This window comes from Panthera tigris, chromosome F3, assembly GCF_018350195.1.
Source record: "Panthera tigris isolate Pti1 chromosome F3, P.tigris_Pti1_mat1.1, whole genome shotgun sequence".
In the NCBI taxonomy this organism is placed as follows: domain Eukaryota; kingdom Metazoa; phylum Chordata; class Mammalia; order Carnivora; family Felidae; genus Panthera; species Panthera tigris.
The window spans coordinates 44,993,445-45,013,017 of NC_056678.1; the positions used below are offsets into that span (position 1 = coordinate 44,993,445).

A 19,573-nucleotide genomic window follows, 5' to 3' on the forward strand; every position below is an offset into this window, starting at 1 on the left:
CTTCATAAATAAAACTCTACAGATCTATTTGGGTATGTATATGATCCACCGACTATGTATATCCTAGCCCTGGTATGTAAATGAGCAACTTGTTCGAGAGATGAAAGTATAGATTTTATTCCTAAGATCATCTATCTTCTTTATTTTCTTTTCTGCTCTCATCAGAAATCAGAGCCCTGCCTTTTCTTCTCAGACCAACTCAGTGTAGGGAAACAGTGCGGTTTTTTTTTTTTAGATAAACATTCATTAATTTACTTTTCTATTTATTCAAATAGTGTAAGAAATATAGAGAAACACATTTTCCATTCATCGCATTATACAGAAAACTAACCTTCTAATTAATGCCTGAAACCAATCATCAAGGAAAGTTTTCATTTAATCAGACAAATGAACTAGGACTATTTCTTAATATTCAAATAGTTAAGATTAGAGTAAACATTTGATTGTTATTTCTAATATTAATTGGAGAATGCGGTGTTTTAAAGTATGTCACATGTGTCTCAGAATATATATAACATATATTATGTACATGAAGTGATTTAAAATGTCATTCATAGTATGTCATAGTATATAAGGTTTATATGGCACACATATATGGCATATATATCATATATAATGTGGCATATGTTGTAACATGTACACATCATATATATGAGGTGTTTGTAACATGTCATATATATCATAATATATATATATATTTTTGAATACAAGTGAACATTTAATGCAACCATAGTTCAATTCTTTTTAAACACCAAAATGTCGTATTGTAATTGAGGTATAATATAATTGCATTTTATTGAGTTTCTTATATATGGAATATTTTTGACACATGTTTAAGTGTTATGCTGTTTATAACACATTTATATATAATATTTCCCAGAAAAAATTTCCGTTTTCATTTGATGATTTAGAGATAATCTAGTACTTTTAATACCATACCAGTATTAGTTTTTTCCCCACAAAATGATTCTATTACAAGAACTGTTGTGCAACACACGAAAAAAAGTTCCAAACACACACACACACACACACACACACACACACACACACACACACACCCCAAGTATTCATTATCATCTTCATCTTCCTTTTTTTTTTTTCAAGGTTTATTTACTTATTTTGAGAGAGAGAGAGAGAGAGAGAGAGAGAGAGAGAGAGAGAGAGAGAAAGAGACAGAGCATGAGCAGGGGAGGGGCAGAGAGAGAGGGAGCCTGAAGCAGGCTTCAGGCTCCGAGCTGTCAGCACAGACAGCCCCACAGATGTGGGGCTCAAACCCAGAAACCGTGACCTGAGCCGAAGTCAGACGCTTATCCGGCTGAGCCACCGAGGTGCCCCTCATCTTCATCCTTCTAAAGTACACTGGTAACATTTTCTTTCTTGTTTGATTAAAGTTTCCAGTAGTTTCAGCAGACTTATGTAGATTATACACCTGGAATACTTGAATATACTGATGTTTTTCTTTAGTAAAGATTTGTATATGATACCTTCTCTAGATATAGATTCTTGGCCTCCAGTTTATAGCTCTCATTGATAAATTTTTTCCACCACATTTTTGAAGCTTCCAATATTGAGATCAAGTGTTCATTTAGTCTTATTCCACTTAAGTAACCTTCTAGGTATTTTTCTCCACTACTCTTTGACGATTTAGATGAACTTCTCTTTATCCTTGGATGATGAATTTCATCATGATACATCCCAGATGAGTGTCATTTAACAATCATTCTACCTTGCGCAAACTTCACTGTTTGGATTTGCAAGAGTAGAGTCTTAAAGAACTCAAATAAATTGGTGTAAAATTGTAAAGGAGAGATTTGAACCCTGGTGGTCTGATTTTAGAACAAATCTGGTTATCCACCTATTATGGGTTTTCAAAGGATATCAGTTAGGAGTTAAGATGGTGGAGAAGTAGGGGGACCAAGACTTCACTTGTCCTTGTTTGAACTTGTTTGAACACAGCTGTTTTGGGGTCAGAACACTTGGAACACCCAGGAAATCTATCTGCAGAGTGACAGAAAAATCTGCACAGGTGGAGGGAGACAGCTTGGTGGGACAGAGGTGCTTGTATGCAAACTGAGGGAGATGAAACAGCATGGGCGTGGAAGGCAGGGATCCATAGAGAGAAAAAAGGGAGAGAAAGAGAAGCTGTGGATTGCCCTAACGTAAGTTAGGACAAGAGAAAAACCTCCAGATCACGGACTGGGGAATAAGAAATATGGAGAGTGCCAGTCTTTACTTTGAAAACAGCCAAAGGAGCTGAAGATCAGAGTTTTCAAAAGTGTGTGCCATTCTCTGGACCAAAGCCACTGTCACGTGCATGTGCCTGGGGAGGAGGAGAGCAGTGGCAATCTCAGGGGCACACTAGGAGAGAACAGTCCCCTCCGTCGAATACTGTGGGATATATTGCACCCTCAAAGACAAAAGACCCTGCAGTCGTCAGCCATATTAGCAGTGCAGAATGGCACTACCCCAGAACCAAGTGCCTATGGTGCAGGATCCATTACTATATCGGGTTTTGAATCCCAGCTGAGCACCTAGAAGTGTGGGAGAAGTGTGGAGCAAGACAAGCCACCTGCCTGCGCTACTGTGTGAGGCCTGCCTGAACAGTGTGGTTGAGACTGGGGTGTCATCATTTTCTTCCCCATCACCAACATGGTGGGGCTTCAGGGAAAAAGACCCCAGCACAGTCGTGATCTGCTTACATGAAGCCCCACCCCTGTGTGCCCGAAACTGCTCATCTACTGGAGCAGAACTGACACTGAGTGAAACAGATGACCTCTTCTCCGGACCAGCACAGCCGTAGGTCCCAGACACCAACAGACAACTGTCCTGCAGTTGTGTATGTTAGTCTGTTGCCCTTTTTTCTTTTCTTTTCGTCTTTCCTTTTCTTTCCATCTCTTGTCTTTTCTCATCATTTCTTTCAATCATCTTCTTTTTTTCCCTTTGGAATCAGGCTCTTAGTTTCTGATTTGATTTTTGGTCAATTCTTATAAATATATATATTTTGTCTTTTCTCTATTTTTCTGCTTTGTTTGTTTGTCTGTTTAATCAAGCATTTTTACTTTATTTTTTTACAGTTTTTCTATATCTCCTTCTTTCTTTTCCTTTCTTTCTCTCTGGATTAAGCCTTATAGCTTCTTTGATTCTCTGCTTGGTCCTTTTTTCAGACCTTTCATTTTTTTCTTTGTATGGGATTAGGTCCCCTGCCCTCTCATCTTTCTAGGGATACTTCAATGAAAAATCAAAGCACCCCTGGTGGAGGGTCTAAACTATCCACCACTGCAAGTAAGGAGGAGCCTTATAGAAGACTGTTTGGTGGGTTACAGCAACCAAATACACAACAAAGGAGGGCATGCAACACACTCCAAATGCAATTCCTGAAGTGCCAGGCCCTGGACAGTGTATGACCCCTTTTAAATATAGTTCTCACAGGTGCAGGACATATAACAAACTATTAAAACACATAAGGACAGAAACCAGGCCAAAATGATGAGATGGAAGAATTCTCCTGAAAAGAAATTCCAGGAAGAAATGAGAGCCAGGGTAGACATGTAAGGGCAGTAACAGACCTATCCACTGAAACTTGGCAGGCCAGGAGGGAGGGTAGGAAACATTAAATGTGCTGAATAGGAAAAATATGCAGCCAAGAATCAATTATCTGGCAAGGCTGTCATTATAATTGAAGGAGAGATAAAGGCTTTCCCAGACAAAAAATAACGAAAGGAGTTCATGACCACTAAACCAGCCCTGTAGGAGATTCTAAGGGAGACTCTGTGAGTGGAAAGCAGCAAAGACTACAAAGGACCAGAGACATCACCACAAGCACGAAACCTACAGGTAACACAATGACACTGAATTCGTATCTTTCAATAATCACTCTGATGTAAATGGACTAAATACTCCAATGAAAAGACATAGGGTTTCACCACGGGTTAAAAAAAAAAAAAGATCCATTTACATGCTGCCTACAAGAGACTCATTTTAGTCCTGAGGACAACTGCAGATTGAAAGTGAGGGGATGGAAAACCTTGTGTCATGGTACTAGATGGCAAAAGAAAGCCGCAGTAGCCATACTTATACCAGACAAACCAGATTTTAAAAGAAAGACTGTAATAGGAGATGAAAAATAGCATTTTATCATAATTAAGGGGTCTATTCATCAAGAAGAGACAACAGTTGTAAAAATCTATGTCCCCAATGTGACAGCATCCAAATATATAAATCGTGTAATTACAAACATAAATAAATGTATAGATAATAATACCATGTTTGAAGGGGACTTTAGTACTCCACTTACAGCAATGGACATATCATCTAGGCAGAAAATCAATAAGGAAACAATGGCTCTGAAGGACACATTGGACCAGATGGACCACTTGGACATTCTCCAAAATAGATCACATACTGGGTCACAAAACAGAATATATAAAAGGACTGAGATCATACCATGCACATTTTCGGATCACAATGTTATGAAGCTTGAAATCAACCACAAGAAAAAATTTGGAAAGCCCCCAAATGCGTGAAGGTTAAAGGACCTCCTACTGAAGAATGAATGAATCAACCAGGAAATTAAACAAAAATTTAAAAAATATATGCAGGTAAATGAAAATGAAAATACGACAGTTCACACCCCTTGGGATGCAACAAAGGCAGTCCTAAGAGGAAAGTATATTGCAGTTCAGACCTATTTCAAGAAGCAAGAAAGGTCCTAAATATACAACCTAACCTCACACCTAAAGGAACTAGAAAGGCAGCAGCAATGAAAGCCCAAAGCCAGAAGAAGGAGAGAAATAACAAAGATTAGAGCAGAAATAAACAGTATACAATCAAAAAAAAAAAAACCTTAAAAAACAAAAAAAACCACATTGGAATGGATTAATGAATGTAAGAGTTGATTTTTTGAAAGAATAAACAAAATCGATAACCCTGTAGCCTGACTTCTCAAAAAGAAAAGAGAAAGGACCCAAATAGATAAAATTACGAATGAAGGAGGAGAGATCACAACCAACACCACACAAATACAAACAATTATTGAAGAACATTATGAAAAATTATATGCCAACAAACTGGACAATCTGGAAGAAGTGGACAAATTCCTAGAAACTCACACACTACCAAAATTCAAATGGGAGGACATAGAAAATTTGAACAGACCCATAAGCAGTGAAGAAATTGAACTGGTTATCAAAAATCTCCCAACAAGTAGGAGTCCGGGGTTAGATTGCTTCCTAGGGGAATTCTACCAGACATTTAAAGCGGAATTAAGACCTCATCTCAAGTTGTTCCAAAAAATAGAAATGGAAGGAAATCCTCCAGACTCATTCTATGAAGCCAGCATTACCTTGACGCCCAAACCAGACAAAGGCCCCACTGAAGAGCAGAATTACAGGCCAATATCCCCGATGAACATGGATGCAGAAATTCTCATCAAGATACTAGCAAATTGACTTCAACAGTGTATTAAAACAATTATTCATCATAATCAACTGGGATTCATTCCTGGGCTGTAGGTCTGGTTCAATATTCACAAATCAATCAACATCATACATCACATTAACAGAGAAAAAGATAAGAACCATATGCTCCTGTGAATAGATGCAGAAAAAGCATTGGACAAAATATAGCATCCTTTTGTAATAAAAACACTCAAGAAAGTAAGGATAGAAGGAACATACCTTAACATCATAAAAGCCATATATGAAAGGCCCACAGCTAATACAATTCACAATGGGGAAAAACTGAGAGCTTTGCCCCTGAGATCAGGAACATGACAGGGATATCCGCTGTCACCCCTGTTGTTTAACATGGTATTAGAACTCCTAGCCTCAACATTCAGACAACAATGCAAAATAAAATGTATCGAAATTGGCAGACAAGCAGTCAAATTTTCACTCTTTGCAGATGACATGACACTCTGCATGGAAAATCCGAGACACCCCACCGAAAAACTGGTAGAGCTGATACATGAATTCAGCAAATTTTCAGGATATAAAATCAATGTACAGAAATCTGTTGCATTTCTGTACACCAATAATGAAGCAACAGAAAGGAATTGATCCCATTCTCAATTGCACCAAGGACCATAAATTACCTAGGAATAAACTTAACCAAAGAGGCAAATTATCTGTTTGCTGAAAACTATAGAAAATTGATGAATGACATTGAAGAAGACACAAAGAAATGGAAAACATTCCATGCTCATGGATTAGAAGAACAAATATTGTTAAAATGTTGATATTACCCAAAACAATCTACACATTCTAGCCATCTCAATCTAAATGGCATCAGCATTCTTCACAGAGCTAGAAGAAATAATCCTAAAATTTGTATGGAACCACAAAAGATCCTGAATAGCTGAAGTAATGTGGAAAAAGAAAACCAAAGCTGGAGGCATCACAATCCCAGACTTTAGCCTGTTTTACATAGCTGTAATCATAAAGACAGTATGGTATTGGCACAAAAACAGACGCACAGACCAGTGAAATAGAAAAGAGAACCCAGAAATGGACATACAAATTTATGGCCAACTAATCTTTGACAAAGCAGGAAAGGGTATCCAATGGAATAGAGATAGTTTCTTCAGCAAATGGTGCTTGGGAGAACTGGACAGCAACATGCAGAAGAAAGAAACTGGACCACTTTCTTACAACATACACAAAAATAAATTCAAAATGGATGAAGGACCTAATGCTAATGTTAGGTCAGTGTTAAACAGGAATCCATCAAAATCCTACAGGAGCAAACAAGGCAGCAACCTCTTTGACCTTGGCCATAGAAACTTCTTACTTGACATGTTTCCAAAGGCAAGAGAAATAAAAGCAAAACGGAACTATTGGGACCTCATCAAGATAAAAAGCTTCTACACAGCAAAGGAAACAATCAACAAAACTAAAAGGCAGCCGACAGAATGGGAGAAGATATTTGCAAATGACATATTGGATAAAGGGCTAGTATCCAAAATCCATAAAGAACTTACCAAACTCAACACCTGAAAAACAAATAATCCAGTGAAGAAACAGGCAGGAGATACAAATAGACACTTTTCCAAAGAAGACATCCAGATGGCAAACAGACACATGAAAAGATGCTCAACATTGCTCATTATCAGGGAAATACGGATCAAAGCCACACTGAGATACCACCTCATACCAGAGTGGCTAAAATTAACAACTCAGGAAACAACAGATGTTGGCGAGGATATGGAGAAAGGGGAACCCTCTTGCACAGTTGGTGGGTGTGCAAATTGGTGCGCCACCCTGGAAAACAGCGTGGAGGCTCCTCAAAAAATTAAAAATTGAATTACCCTATGATCCAGTGCTTATACTACTAGGAATTTATTCAAAGGACACAGGAGGGTTGATTCATAGGGCCACACGATAGCAGCACTATCAACAATAGTCAAATTATGGAAAGAGCCCAAATTTCCATCACTGATGAATGGATAATGGAGACATGGTATATTTACACAATGGAATACTACTCGGCGATGAAAAAGAATGAAATCCTGCCATTTGCAACAATGTGGATGGAATCAGAAGGTCAGTCAGAGAAAGACAGATATATTATTTCACTCATACGTGGAAATTGAGAAACTTTACAGGTGACCATCGGGGAAGGGAAGGAAAAAAGAAGATACAAACAGAGGGGAAGGCAAATCATACGAGGCCCTGAGATAGAACCTGAGGGTTGATGGAAGTGGGGGGTTGAGAGGATGGGAAAAATAGGTGGTGGGCATTGAGGAGGGCACTTGTCAAGTGAGGAGTATTGGGTGTTGTATGTGAGTGATGTATCAAGGGAATCTACTCCTGAAGCCAAGACTACTCTGTATGTTAGCTGACTTGTTAATACTAATTTTAAAAAATGGCATTAATTAAATAAAACAGTCCACTGAGATTTGTTTTCAAGAGGTATACAAAGGGGGTAAAATTAAGGTAGGTATTATTATTATGACAGGCTTGAATCCCTTTGCCATATTCTTCTCTCATCTGGGCATACTAAAACATGTTTTACGCTTTTAGAATATCATCTCTGAAGCAAATATAATATTTCATATATGGTCTGATCAGCACTGGGATGGGCAAAATTTAGAACAGCCTCATTCTACCTTAGATTTCTATCGATGCAGGGCGTGGTCTCATTAACAGTAGTGGTGGTTCTGTCATAGTTTTGACTCAAACTGATCTCAAAATTGATTAAAATATTCACCAACTTTTAAAATTCTTTCTAATCTGTCTGTACTTGTACATCTGATTCCTTTGACTTATACCCAGGATCTTATAGTTATCACTACTAAATGTCACATTATTAGATTTAACAGAGGATCCTTTTTGAATGATGAATCTGTGCTAATGCAGATTCACTATCATGACCCCCTGAATAATCCCACTTGTGAATTTGTACTGTGTTTCCCCTAAATCACTAAACTACCTGATAACACAAAGGAGTAATGAAATAGGCTTGAGAACAAAGTCCTGAATCTGATACTCGGGTAAGTTTACTTAACGAAGTTTCAAACTATCTCATAAACCATCTAACTGGTCCATTTCCCCATCTTGTCCACAAGAACTTCATAAGGCCCCTTCTGGAATAAACTTGGTGAGATCCAGATCCAGTTGAGCTGATCTACCATTTCCATAAGCCAACCAGAAACACGATTAAATATTTTCTTTATGGAAGTGGTTCAAGATGGAGAGGTAGGAGATCCTGAACACACCTCTTCCCTTGGACACACTGAATCTACAGTTACATACAGAGTAATTTTGTGTGGGGGCAAAAGAAAAAAAAACCTCTCCAAAAAATAACTGAGTGATTCCTACACACTGGGCAAATGAGAAAAAGCTCACATCAAAGTAGATGGAAGAAACTGAGATACGATCTGACCCTAAACCTCATCCCCAGCATGATGACCCACAATTGGGAGGGAATTCAAAACCCCAAGCTTCTCCCTGAGGAGTGAAGTGTCTGAGCCTTACATCTGGCACCCTGATTTTAATATCTACACCTGACAGACAAGCCCCCAAAGCATCTAGCTTTGAAAGCCAACAGGGCTTGTGTCCACAAGGACCCACAAGCTACAGCTAAGTGAGAAACAGCTCTTAAAGGGTCCACAGGCACTCACCCACCCCAGGGTCCAGCATAGAGGAAGCCACCTGAAAAGTGCCCAGACTTTCTGTGAAAGAGCCTTATTTGCCTACCTTAAGGCTCCGCTCTGAGGGGTAAGCATTTAATGTAAAACACATCTAGGGGCTTAGTAAAACTCTCCTCAAAGACAGAGACCAGCAGTCACCATCTTTATGCTCTCCTTTTGCCTCATTGGCACAATTTGCTAATTGCTCCCTGGTATCTCCAGGAAAGGAGCTTAGACCCTCCTCAGACACTCTCTGAATTTTGCAGCCACCACCAAGGAGATACCCCTAGATCACATGGCTGTAGTGGCTAGTGGGTCCTACAGGACTGTAACAAATAAAGAAAGACTTATTAACAGGCCACCACCCCCAAGGCACAGGAGAGTGCCCAGACTGAAGCACCCACCTTTCTCTGGAAAAGGCCAATCTGATTAATCTTTGTTGCTGTGGCCTGAGGGCAGACTTCTAATTAAAAAGACAACTGAGGGCCAACCATAATCCTCTACAGGGAACTTGGAGAATAGGCACTATCTTCAGGTCCTCCTTCTGCTGCGCTGCAGGGCACTGGTAACTCCTGGAGGGAAATCTGGACAAAGATCTGGTGCCCCAGCTTCTATGTCCGGTGCACTGGATTTCGTGGCTGCCACCCAGGGGACATTCTTTGATCTAATGGTCCGTGGGGTTTGTATTCACGGTTCCCATGGGACTGCAAAAAGTTCAGCGCTGGCCACCACCGCAAGGGCACACTGTATATACAGACTGAACTATACACTCAGTTTTTTCTACGAAAGAGGCCTGACAGCCTTTCCCGGAATTTTGGCTTGAGGAGCAGACTTGAGGCTTGGCACACATCTAGGGGCCTACTTAGGTGTGCTCTGGGGATAGAGGCCACTGGAGGCCATCCTTGTGATCTTCTTCGGCTTCGCTCTAGGTCAAAGGTATCTCTAGGAAAGGAGCTTATGCTTTTTTTATGGTGCCCTCGCTTCTGTGGTTGTCAGGCAGGACTTACCTCTAGATTGCCTGGCTCTGGTGGTGCGCTCTGCTTATGACTGTGGGTCCCCCAGGACTGTAACAGACGGAGAAAGTGTTCTTGACCGACTACCACCCCAGGGCGCTGCAGAGAGGCAGGAGAATAAAGAATATACTTTTTCTGTGAAAGAGCCCTAGCAGCCTGTCTTGGGGCGCCTGGGTGGCTCAGTCGGTTAAGCGGCCCACTTCGGCTCAGGTCATGACCTCGCGGTCCGTGAGTTCGAGCCCTGCGTCGGGCTCTGTGCTGACAGCTCACAGCCTGGAGCCTGTTTCAGATTCTGTGTCTCCTTCTCTCTGACCCTCCCCCGTTCATGCTCTGTCTCTCTCTGTCTCAAAAATAAATAAACGTTAAAAAAAAAAATTTAAAAAAAAGACCTTGCAGGTGCCAACCTGAGGCCCTTTGTTGGCAGGGAGAGTGGCATTATTCCGGAACCAGGCTCACGCAGAGCGGGATACGAGGTGCTGGAGGAGACTGTGGAGCAGGACAGGTTGAATGCCCACGCTACTCTGTAAGGCGCTGCCTGAACTGCACGGTTTGAGACACCCCCTGCGGGGAGGAGAGACTGGGGTGTTGCCATTTTTCTTACCAACACCAACATGCTGGGGCTTCAGGGAACAGGACAGTGGCTCCACTGGGAGCCTACTTACATGAACTCCAGCCCCTCCGTGCCTGTAACTGCTTATCTACTGGAGCAGGACTGACACTGAGTGAACCGCAGGGGCCAGATTCCAGACCAGCACAGCCACCAGTCCCAGGCACCAACAGACAACTGTCCTGCAGTTTTGTATATACGGACGTTAGAATCATAAAAATGAATCAGTGATATACAAGATAAACTTATGGAAAATAATGAAGCTGAAGAGAAGAGGTAAAGAAAAATATCAGATCATGAATGCAGACCTAGGGAACTCAGTGACTCCATAAATCATAGTAACGTTCGTATCATAGGAATCCCAGAAGAAGAGAAGGAAAAGGGGGCAGAAGTTTCACTGGAGGAAATTATAGCTGAAAACTTCCCTAAACTTGGGAAGGAAACAGACATCCAATCCAGGAGGCACAGAGAATTCCCATCAGAATAAACAGGTCATGATCTCAGGGTTGGGAGATCAAGCCCCATGTCAGGCTCCTCACTGGATGTGGCGCCTACTTAAGATTCTCTCTCTCTTCCCTTTGTCCCTCCCCTGACTCCCATACACACGTGCTTTCTCTATTTCTAAAAAACAAACGAAAAAACACTCAAACGAAGAGAGATAGAGGGAACATACCTCATTATCATAAATGCCACATATTCTCAATGAGGAAAAACTGAGAACTTTTCTTCTATGGTCAGGAACAAGATAAGGATGACCGCTTTCACCATTGTTACTTAACATAGTACTGGATGTCTAGTCTCAGCATCAGTCAAGAAAAAAAAAAAAAAGGAAAGTAAAAAAGAAAGAAAAAAAGGAAGGAAGGAAGGAAGGAAGGAAGGAAGGAAGGAAGGAAGAAAGAAAGAAAGGCAGGCAAGGCATCCTAATCAAGAAGGAAGAAATCAAAGTTTCATTATTCACAGACAACATGATAATCTACATAGAAAACCCAAAAATCTCCACTAAAAATTTCAGGAACTGATACACAATTCAGTAAAGTTGCAGGAAACAAACTCCATGCAGAGAAGCCTGTTGCATTTTTACATACCAATAGTGAGAAAGAAAAATGAAAGAATTCATTTCCATTTGAAATTTCCAAATGAAAGAATTTCATTTCCAAATGAAAGAATTCACTCCATTTATATTTGCACCAAAAACCATAAGATACTTAGGAAAAAACCTAATCAAAGAGGCAAAAAGATCTGTACTCTGCAAACTACAGAATACTGATGAAAGAAACTGAAAGCAACACAAAGAAATGGAAAAATATTCCATGCTCATGAACTGGTAGAACAAATATCATTAAAATATCTATATCACTCAAATCAATCTACACATGTACTGCAATCCCTATCAAAATACCACCAGCAGTTTTCACAGAGCTGGAACAAACAATCCTAAAATTTGTATGGAACCACAAAAGATTCCAAATAGCCAAAGTAATCTTGAAAGAGAAAAGCAAAGCTGGAGGCATCAGAATTCCAGACTTCAAGCTACATTACACAGCTGTAGTCACCAAGACAGCATAGTGCTGGTATAAAAACAGACACGCAGATCAGTGGAACAGAACAGAAAACTCAGAAACGGACCCACAACTATATAGTCAACTAATCTTTGACAAAGCAGGAAAGAATATCCAATGGAAGAAAGTCTCCTCAATAAATAGTGTTGGGAAAACTGGACAACAACATGCAGAAGAATGAAACTGGACCACTTTCTTACAAGGTACACAAAATATATTCAAAGTGGATGAAAGACCAAAATATGAGATGGGAAACCATCAAAATCCTAGAGAACACAGACAGCAACCTCTCTGATTTGGGCCATAGGAACCTCTTACTGGATACGTCATCAAAGGCAAGGGAAACAAAAGCAAAAATGAACTATTGGGACTTCATCAAGATAAAAAGCTTCTGCACAATGAAGAAAACAATCAACAAACTAAAAGGCAACCTTCAGAGTGGGAGAAGATATTTGCAAATGACATATCTGATAAAGGGTTAGTATCCAAAATCTATACAGAACTTATCAAACTCAACACCCAAACAAATAATCCAGTTATGAAATGGGCAGAAGACATGACTAGTTTTCCAAAGACATACACATGGCCAACAGATACATGAAAAGATGCTCAACATCACTCATCATTAAGGAGATACAAATCAAAACCACGATGAGATACTATCTCACACCTGTCAATGGCTGAAATTAACAGCACAGAAAACAACAAGGCATTGGCAAGGAGGCAGAGAAAGGGGAACCCTCTTGCAGTGTTGGTGTGGGAATGCAAACTGGAACAGCCACTCTGGAAAACAATATGGAGGGTCCTCAAAAAGTTAACAATAGAACTACCCTACAATCCAGCCATTGCACTGCTAAGTATTTAACAGAAGGATACAAAAATGCTGATTCTGAAAGGCTACATGCAGCTTGATATTTACAGCAGCATATCAACGATTAGTCAAACTATACAAAGAACCCAAATGTCCACTGATGGATGAATGGATAAAGAGATGCAGCACACACACACACACACACACACACACACACACACACACACACACTGGAATATTACTCAGCCATCAAAAAGTATGAAATCTTGCCATTTGTAATGCACCGACAGAACTAGAGTGTATTTATGCGAAGCAAAATAAGTCAGTCAGAAAAAGACAAATACCACATGATTTCACTCATATGTGGAATTTAAAAAATGAAAGAGATGAACATAGGAGGAAAAAAAGAGAGGCAAACCATAAAACAGACTCTTAAGTATAGAGAACAAACTGAGGGTTGCTGGAGGGGAGGTAGGTGGGGAAATGGATTACAAGTAATGAATACTGAGGAGGGCATTTGTTGTGATGAGCACTGGGTGTTATGTGTAAATGATGAACCACTAAATGCTACTGCTGAAACTAATATTGCAGTAGATACTAACTAACTGTAATTTAAATAAAAACTTTAAAAGATAGAATGATTACATTTAAATAAAAACTTTAATTTAAAAAAACACTTTGAAAGATAGAATGATTACATTAGGTCTCCAATGATTACTTTTAAAAATGGCAAATTCAAAGATACTTATCACCAGACATATTTATTAGTATTACTTTCACTGCATAACTCCTTTCTTTACTTGGTTTTATGACAATGGCTTAACATTCTATTCTAGAATTTCTTTTTAAAAGGTAAGGGGCAAATAATCAACAGAGGTGAAGACCATCATGGAACCCATCTCTGATGAACATGTTTCACATTTCATACACGCTCCATATAAAACTAGACTTTTCTGTAGTAAATAATACTTGTGTGAGATTTCATATGCAGTAATTTCTCTTTGATGTTTTAGCACATTTTTAGCACATTTATGTTAGGGAACTTTTAATAAATGATTCTACATTAATTTTGATTTTTAGAATTTAAGTAAACATTCTGTTTCTCCACTAGATGGTGCTAACATCCTGTCATAAGACAACACAAACCACCTCTCTGGATTCCCCCCTCTTCCAAAGAGCCAGATTTTTTTTGTTGTTCGTTTTTAAATTTAATGTTCATGATGAAGATTTTATGCTTAATTGCAGGCTAATATGTGTGTTTTTCATTTCAGAAATTCAAATCCACTTCATGGCATTCTGGCTATTGGAAAAATAAGTTAATTTTCAAACACAGATGCCAATATTGTGAGTACAGAACTGTTTTTTAGTAATATGTTAATATTTTGATAAACACAGTTCCTATCCTATTAAGCTAATGCAAGGTAAAGGTAATAAAGTTTTATCAATTAATTTATTTCATTTAAATTATTTTTTGAACTAATCGGCCAAGAGTAATCCATCTTCAAAACATTTAAAGTAATCAATTCACACACACACACACACACACACACACACACACACACACACACACCACTAGCCCATTAGCTAGCCTGAGGCAAATGCCTTTTCCTCAGGTTATGTTTCAAAATAATACATTTATACCATCTGCTCTTGAATTTTCAAATTTGGTTAATTGCTTTTAACAACCAGATGGGAAAGACAAATATACACACCTTTCACATAATCTTCCTAACAGCTTCTCACAATTTTTACTATGTATATATGTTTACTATAGTATAAGTATTCTCATATTGATTACCCTTTTTACTTCAAATAACTCTTAAAATTATGGTGCTTTTTCCATGAACTTTGAATGGCATCTCTTGACTGTACGAAAACAGTGTCACGACCCCCTACTCCATTGCCCCATTTTCCAGTGCCATCTCCAAAATCTGAGTTGTGATTATGACCATTTGCCACCTTCACTGTGACACAGTCTGCTAGCTAGTCTGCAAGCCTCCATTCTCCACGGGGTTACATAGGATTTTTTTTCCAAAATTGGTCATGTCACTCTTGTGATTAAAATTCTTTGCTGAATTTTCCTTTCATTTGTAAGACATTCTAAACCTAATCAAGAAAACCTCAATCAAATGTATACCAGACTGCTTTGGTAGAGTAAGGTTGGTCTCTTTGTACAATTACTCTATTTTTCTAAAATTATTTTGAGAAAAAAAGAATAGGAGATACTACTTTTTAAATAGCTTAATTCTAAACTCAGTAGGCATTAGAACAGATTCTAAAGCCAAACTAAAAATCAACATCGAAAAAGTAAATCAAATGGACAAAATGGAAATGGCAAAATAGATATTTTATGTTAAATTTCTTTCCTATCTTCTCATTGGTATATATGAATATTAGTTACATATACATGTACATGATATGATCCAATTAGTCTTTCAAAATACGATATATTCAGATTATTTTACAAATAACATGAGGATAATTAAAGATATGTGGCAAATAATATATACACGTCTATAAATAAAGTTATCGGTTGCAATGAAGTTTTTAAAAATATAAACTCTAGAAAAAGCAGAGAGAGATTATATTATACTATTGAGGCATTTGAAAAAATAAACTTATGCTTAAAAATTTTCTTAAATATGACTATGCAATTTCCTCTTGAAATTTTAACAGTGTAAAGACCATGAAGATAATTACAGGATTATGGAAAGCAAATGGGAGAACAGGTCATAGCTATAAGAAATTGGGCAGAATACAAGTATGCCATAATTAGGATTGAAGCAAGTTACTATCAGGATACAGCCTGAATATATCACTGAAATCAAATTTCTTGAAATGTGTAGTATTTGGATCGCTACGACCTAATGCCAATTATTGTTCAAGTCAAAATGGTAGCTTCTTAAAATAAGTTGTTAGTATATATTGACTGGTTGCTATAAAAAAGGAGCTTAGTTGGAGGGAGACATTAAAATAAGGACCTTTAAAAACTATAGCAGGAATGATTCTGCATCTGAATAATTACCATGTCAATCCTGAGGATAAGGATTAAAAAAGAAAAGAAGAAAAACAACACACACTATACCCAATTTCACCTGTAGTACTTCTGGAATTGTAACTGATGGAAGATTTAGAAAGGTGGGGATGATTTCAATCCTCAATCCTCCATTTTTACAGATCTACTATCAGTCTTTTGTAAACACAACTGATGTTTCCTCAGTTTTTTTTTTTTTTTTTTTTTTTTTTTTTTATGGAGGGGGCAGGAGTAAAAGGAGACAGAGAGAGAGAGAGATTCAGAGAGAGAGAGGGAGATTGAGAGAATCCCAAGCAGGGTCCATTCCCAGGGTGGAGCTCCACACGGGACTCGATGTCAAGACTGAGATCATGACCTGAGCTGAATCAAGAGTCCGATGCTTAACCAACTGAGCCACCCAGGAGCCATGTTCCTCAGTCTTGAATGTCCTCCTCCCTGGCATCCTTATTTCCATGACTCCCATCCAACCTTCAAAGCCTACCCAAGATGCCATCGTGACCCTGACAGATTTGGCTCTCTTCATTCCACCTCTTACAAACAAACTCCCCAACCTGATCCCACTCCAAACTCATTGCAACTTGGATTTCTTGCCTCCTCTAAATGACCCTGTAGTCTCTCTTTTCCTTGTCTCCATCACAATGCTTTATACAGTAAAATACAATATGTTGACGAAATACAATAATCATTCCTTGTTTTCCCCACTAAATGGCCTTTTGGTAAATGCTAGTCCTAATGCCTGGCACTTAGCAGGCACTTAAAAAGTGACCACTGGATGGGCAAATGAATGAATGAATGAATGGATGAATATGAAGCTCTTTTGGAACCTTTCCATTATATCCGCAGATTGCAGGCAACCCATGGGAAGAGCACAGTGGACGGCAACCAATGTAAAAGGTAAGACATGAGAACACATGTACAGTGATCTCAAAGCTCTATTGCATGAACCCAAGAAACTCTGCTATCTGTAACTCCATTGTACCTCTTGTCTACGTGTCTTAATTTTGAATGTATGCCATAATTTTGAAGTCAGGAATCATTTTAATTTTGTTCAAAAAGGCTGTGGGGAGCCTTTGAAGGAACAATTCTATAATCACTTTCCTATCTATTACATTTTTGGTCAACATGGTTTGAGAAACTTGGCTCTCTCAGTTAAAGCGTCCAAACACATAGAAGTGCTCTGTCAAACCTATTTAACCCTTTTGTTATTTTTGTGATTTTTTTCCCCCTAAAATGTAGCACATTTTACCCCAAATATATCATCTCTTGTTTATGCACCGTATTCTGAAACTAGTTAAAGTTGTTAAGCTATGGGTAAAGTGCACATCAGTTTAGTGAGCACAGGATAGACTGGTTGGGAAAAACTCACATCCTGGGCAGGTAGGAATGGTGTGTGGGGTGAGGGGGAGGCATAATTGGGAAGAAAGGAAAGTGCAAAGTTTGTAGAACAATCAGGGATTGGGCAAAGAAAAGTGGATCGATGTAGACTTGGCCAGTAGCCCTAGCAATCAAAGGCCAAAGAGAATTTACGTGTCATTGGGGGACACACTTATTTTCAGCTAAGAACAATTTCAACAAAACTTGGTAAGTGAGTTGTAGTTTAACATTATGTGCAGGCAGAAAAGTAGCATATGCATTCTCCATTATGTCTACATTAAAAATAAACAAGGCTTGCTGTGGCACACCTCTCTCTCTCGTGACACTCCCGGGGCGTCTGCTCTGACCCTTCTCATGGCGCTCACTGTCACGCTTCACCCATCAGATCTCCCCTCCCCAGGGCCACCTCAACTTCCAGAGTTCCTTAGTCCCTTCTTCACCCTCATTATCCGTTTCTACCTTTCCTCACTGAAATTGTAATAGAGAACTTTTCAGCTTATAATGATTCACAGTAAATTGCAGTAAATACTATTGGATTTTACTATTCTAAAGTATTTATTCAGAGTATTTGCTATTCCACATAAATTTCAGGTTTGTTGAATCTAGTAATATCAATACATTTGTTTTCTTTTTAAAAACCATTTTTTTTCTTTTTTTTAAATATAATTTTTTTTTAGTGTTCATTTAGTTATTTTGAGAGACAGAGTGCAAACAGCAGAGGAGCAGAGGAGGAGAGAGGGAGAGTGGGAGAGGGGGAGATGGGGAGAGGGGGAGAGGGGGAGGGAGAGGGAGAGGGGGAGGGAGAATCCCAAGCAGGCTCCCAGTTGTCAGCGCAGAGCCTGCTGGGGGGCTCACTGCCACATAATGTGAGATCATGACCTGAGCTAAAATCAAGAGTCAGATGCCTAACCTACGGAACCACCCAGGTGCCCCTACTACATTTCAAAGAAGAGAGGATACTGAAGGCAGTTGGGCCACTGCACAACTTTAAATCTCACCATATAGGTAAACATCACACAAATACTTCTAAAAACTGGAGTGTTCTTGACAGCAGAAGGCGAATTCCTATTTATCATATTGGCATTGAAACACAAGAGTTCAGGATTAAATGCCACTACCTCAAGTTTTCTGGATTACATAACTGTGTATAACATTCATACACATCTTTATAAAATAGTACTTTTAATTAATTATAAGTAATTCTTACGATTGATAATGTCAATTATTTTTTTCATTTGAGGGTTAACTCTAAAATTGGAAACCATCTTGCACTTGAAACAATACACAAAAAATTGTTTTACTTTGTTTTCTGATAGAAGAGAACCTCTCTAGCTTTGATCTATATTTTACTCCTGAAAGATTATTTTTGGCCCTTGAAACCTCCAGAATTAGGTAACACCCACATCTCTCCAAACAAAATTTTAGTAGGTTTAGTAGGTTTTTAATTTATTCACATTTCTCAGCCAGGAATTTCTGGGCTGTGGCTAATTTCAAAGATTATACACTTTTTAGACCCGAAGTCTAAACGGTCTACATGAAAAGCTGGTCATAATATATTCCAGGAAACAGAAACTACTATGTGGTAAGATTGAGGGACTGTTATTCTAAACTTTGTCCTGTAAATATGACCAGTACTTAGCAGCCTGTGGTGATTCGTCCAACTGCGATGTTTTACAAGGAAAACAACTAATGTTTCTACACGCCTGGCAATGGCAAAGCAGAGAGCCTATTGCATCGAAAAGGTACTAACTGGTCTCCATGAAACTTGGGCCAATAAATTCTTCCTATGGGCTATCATTCCTCTTTAGAGTGAGGAGGATTTTCTGAGGAATGTTCACTCTGAACAGGACAGAGGCAATTTATGAAATGCTAAAACATTAAGACCGGTTGAGTACAGCAGATTGTGCTGGTGTTCCAAACTGTCTTCTCAATTCCTCAATTTACCATTCACTATTCAATTTGGTATTTCTCAATATCTCAATTTACTATTTCATATTTATTTCTACATGGGAAATAAAACCAGAGGCAACTATTGAAGGATATATGGA

The 19,573-nt window shown here is 38.8% G+C and overlaps 1 protein-coding gene across 3 annotated transcripts in view; it reads right to left on the reverse strand.

Moving 5' to 3' along the window:
- LOC102956603 (complement factor H-like) overlaps positions 1-19,573 on the reverse strand; it is a 200,018-nt gene that overhangs the window by 66,219 nt on the left and 114,226 nt on the right. The gene's annotated exons all lie outside the window — the stretch shown is intronic.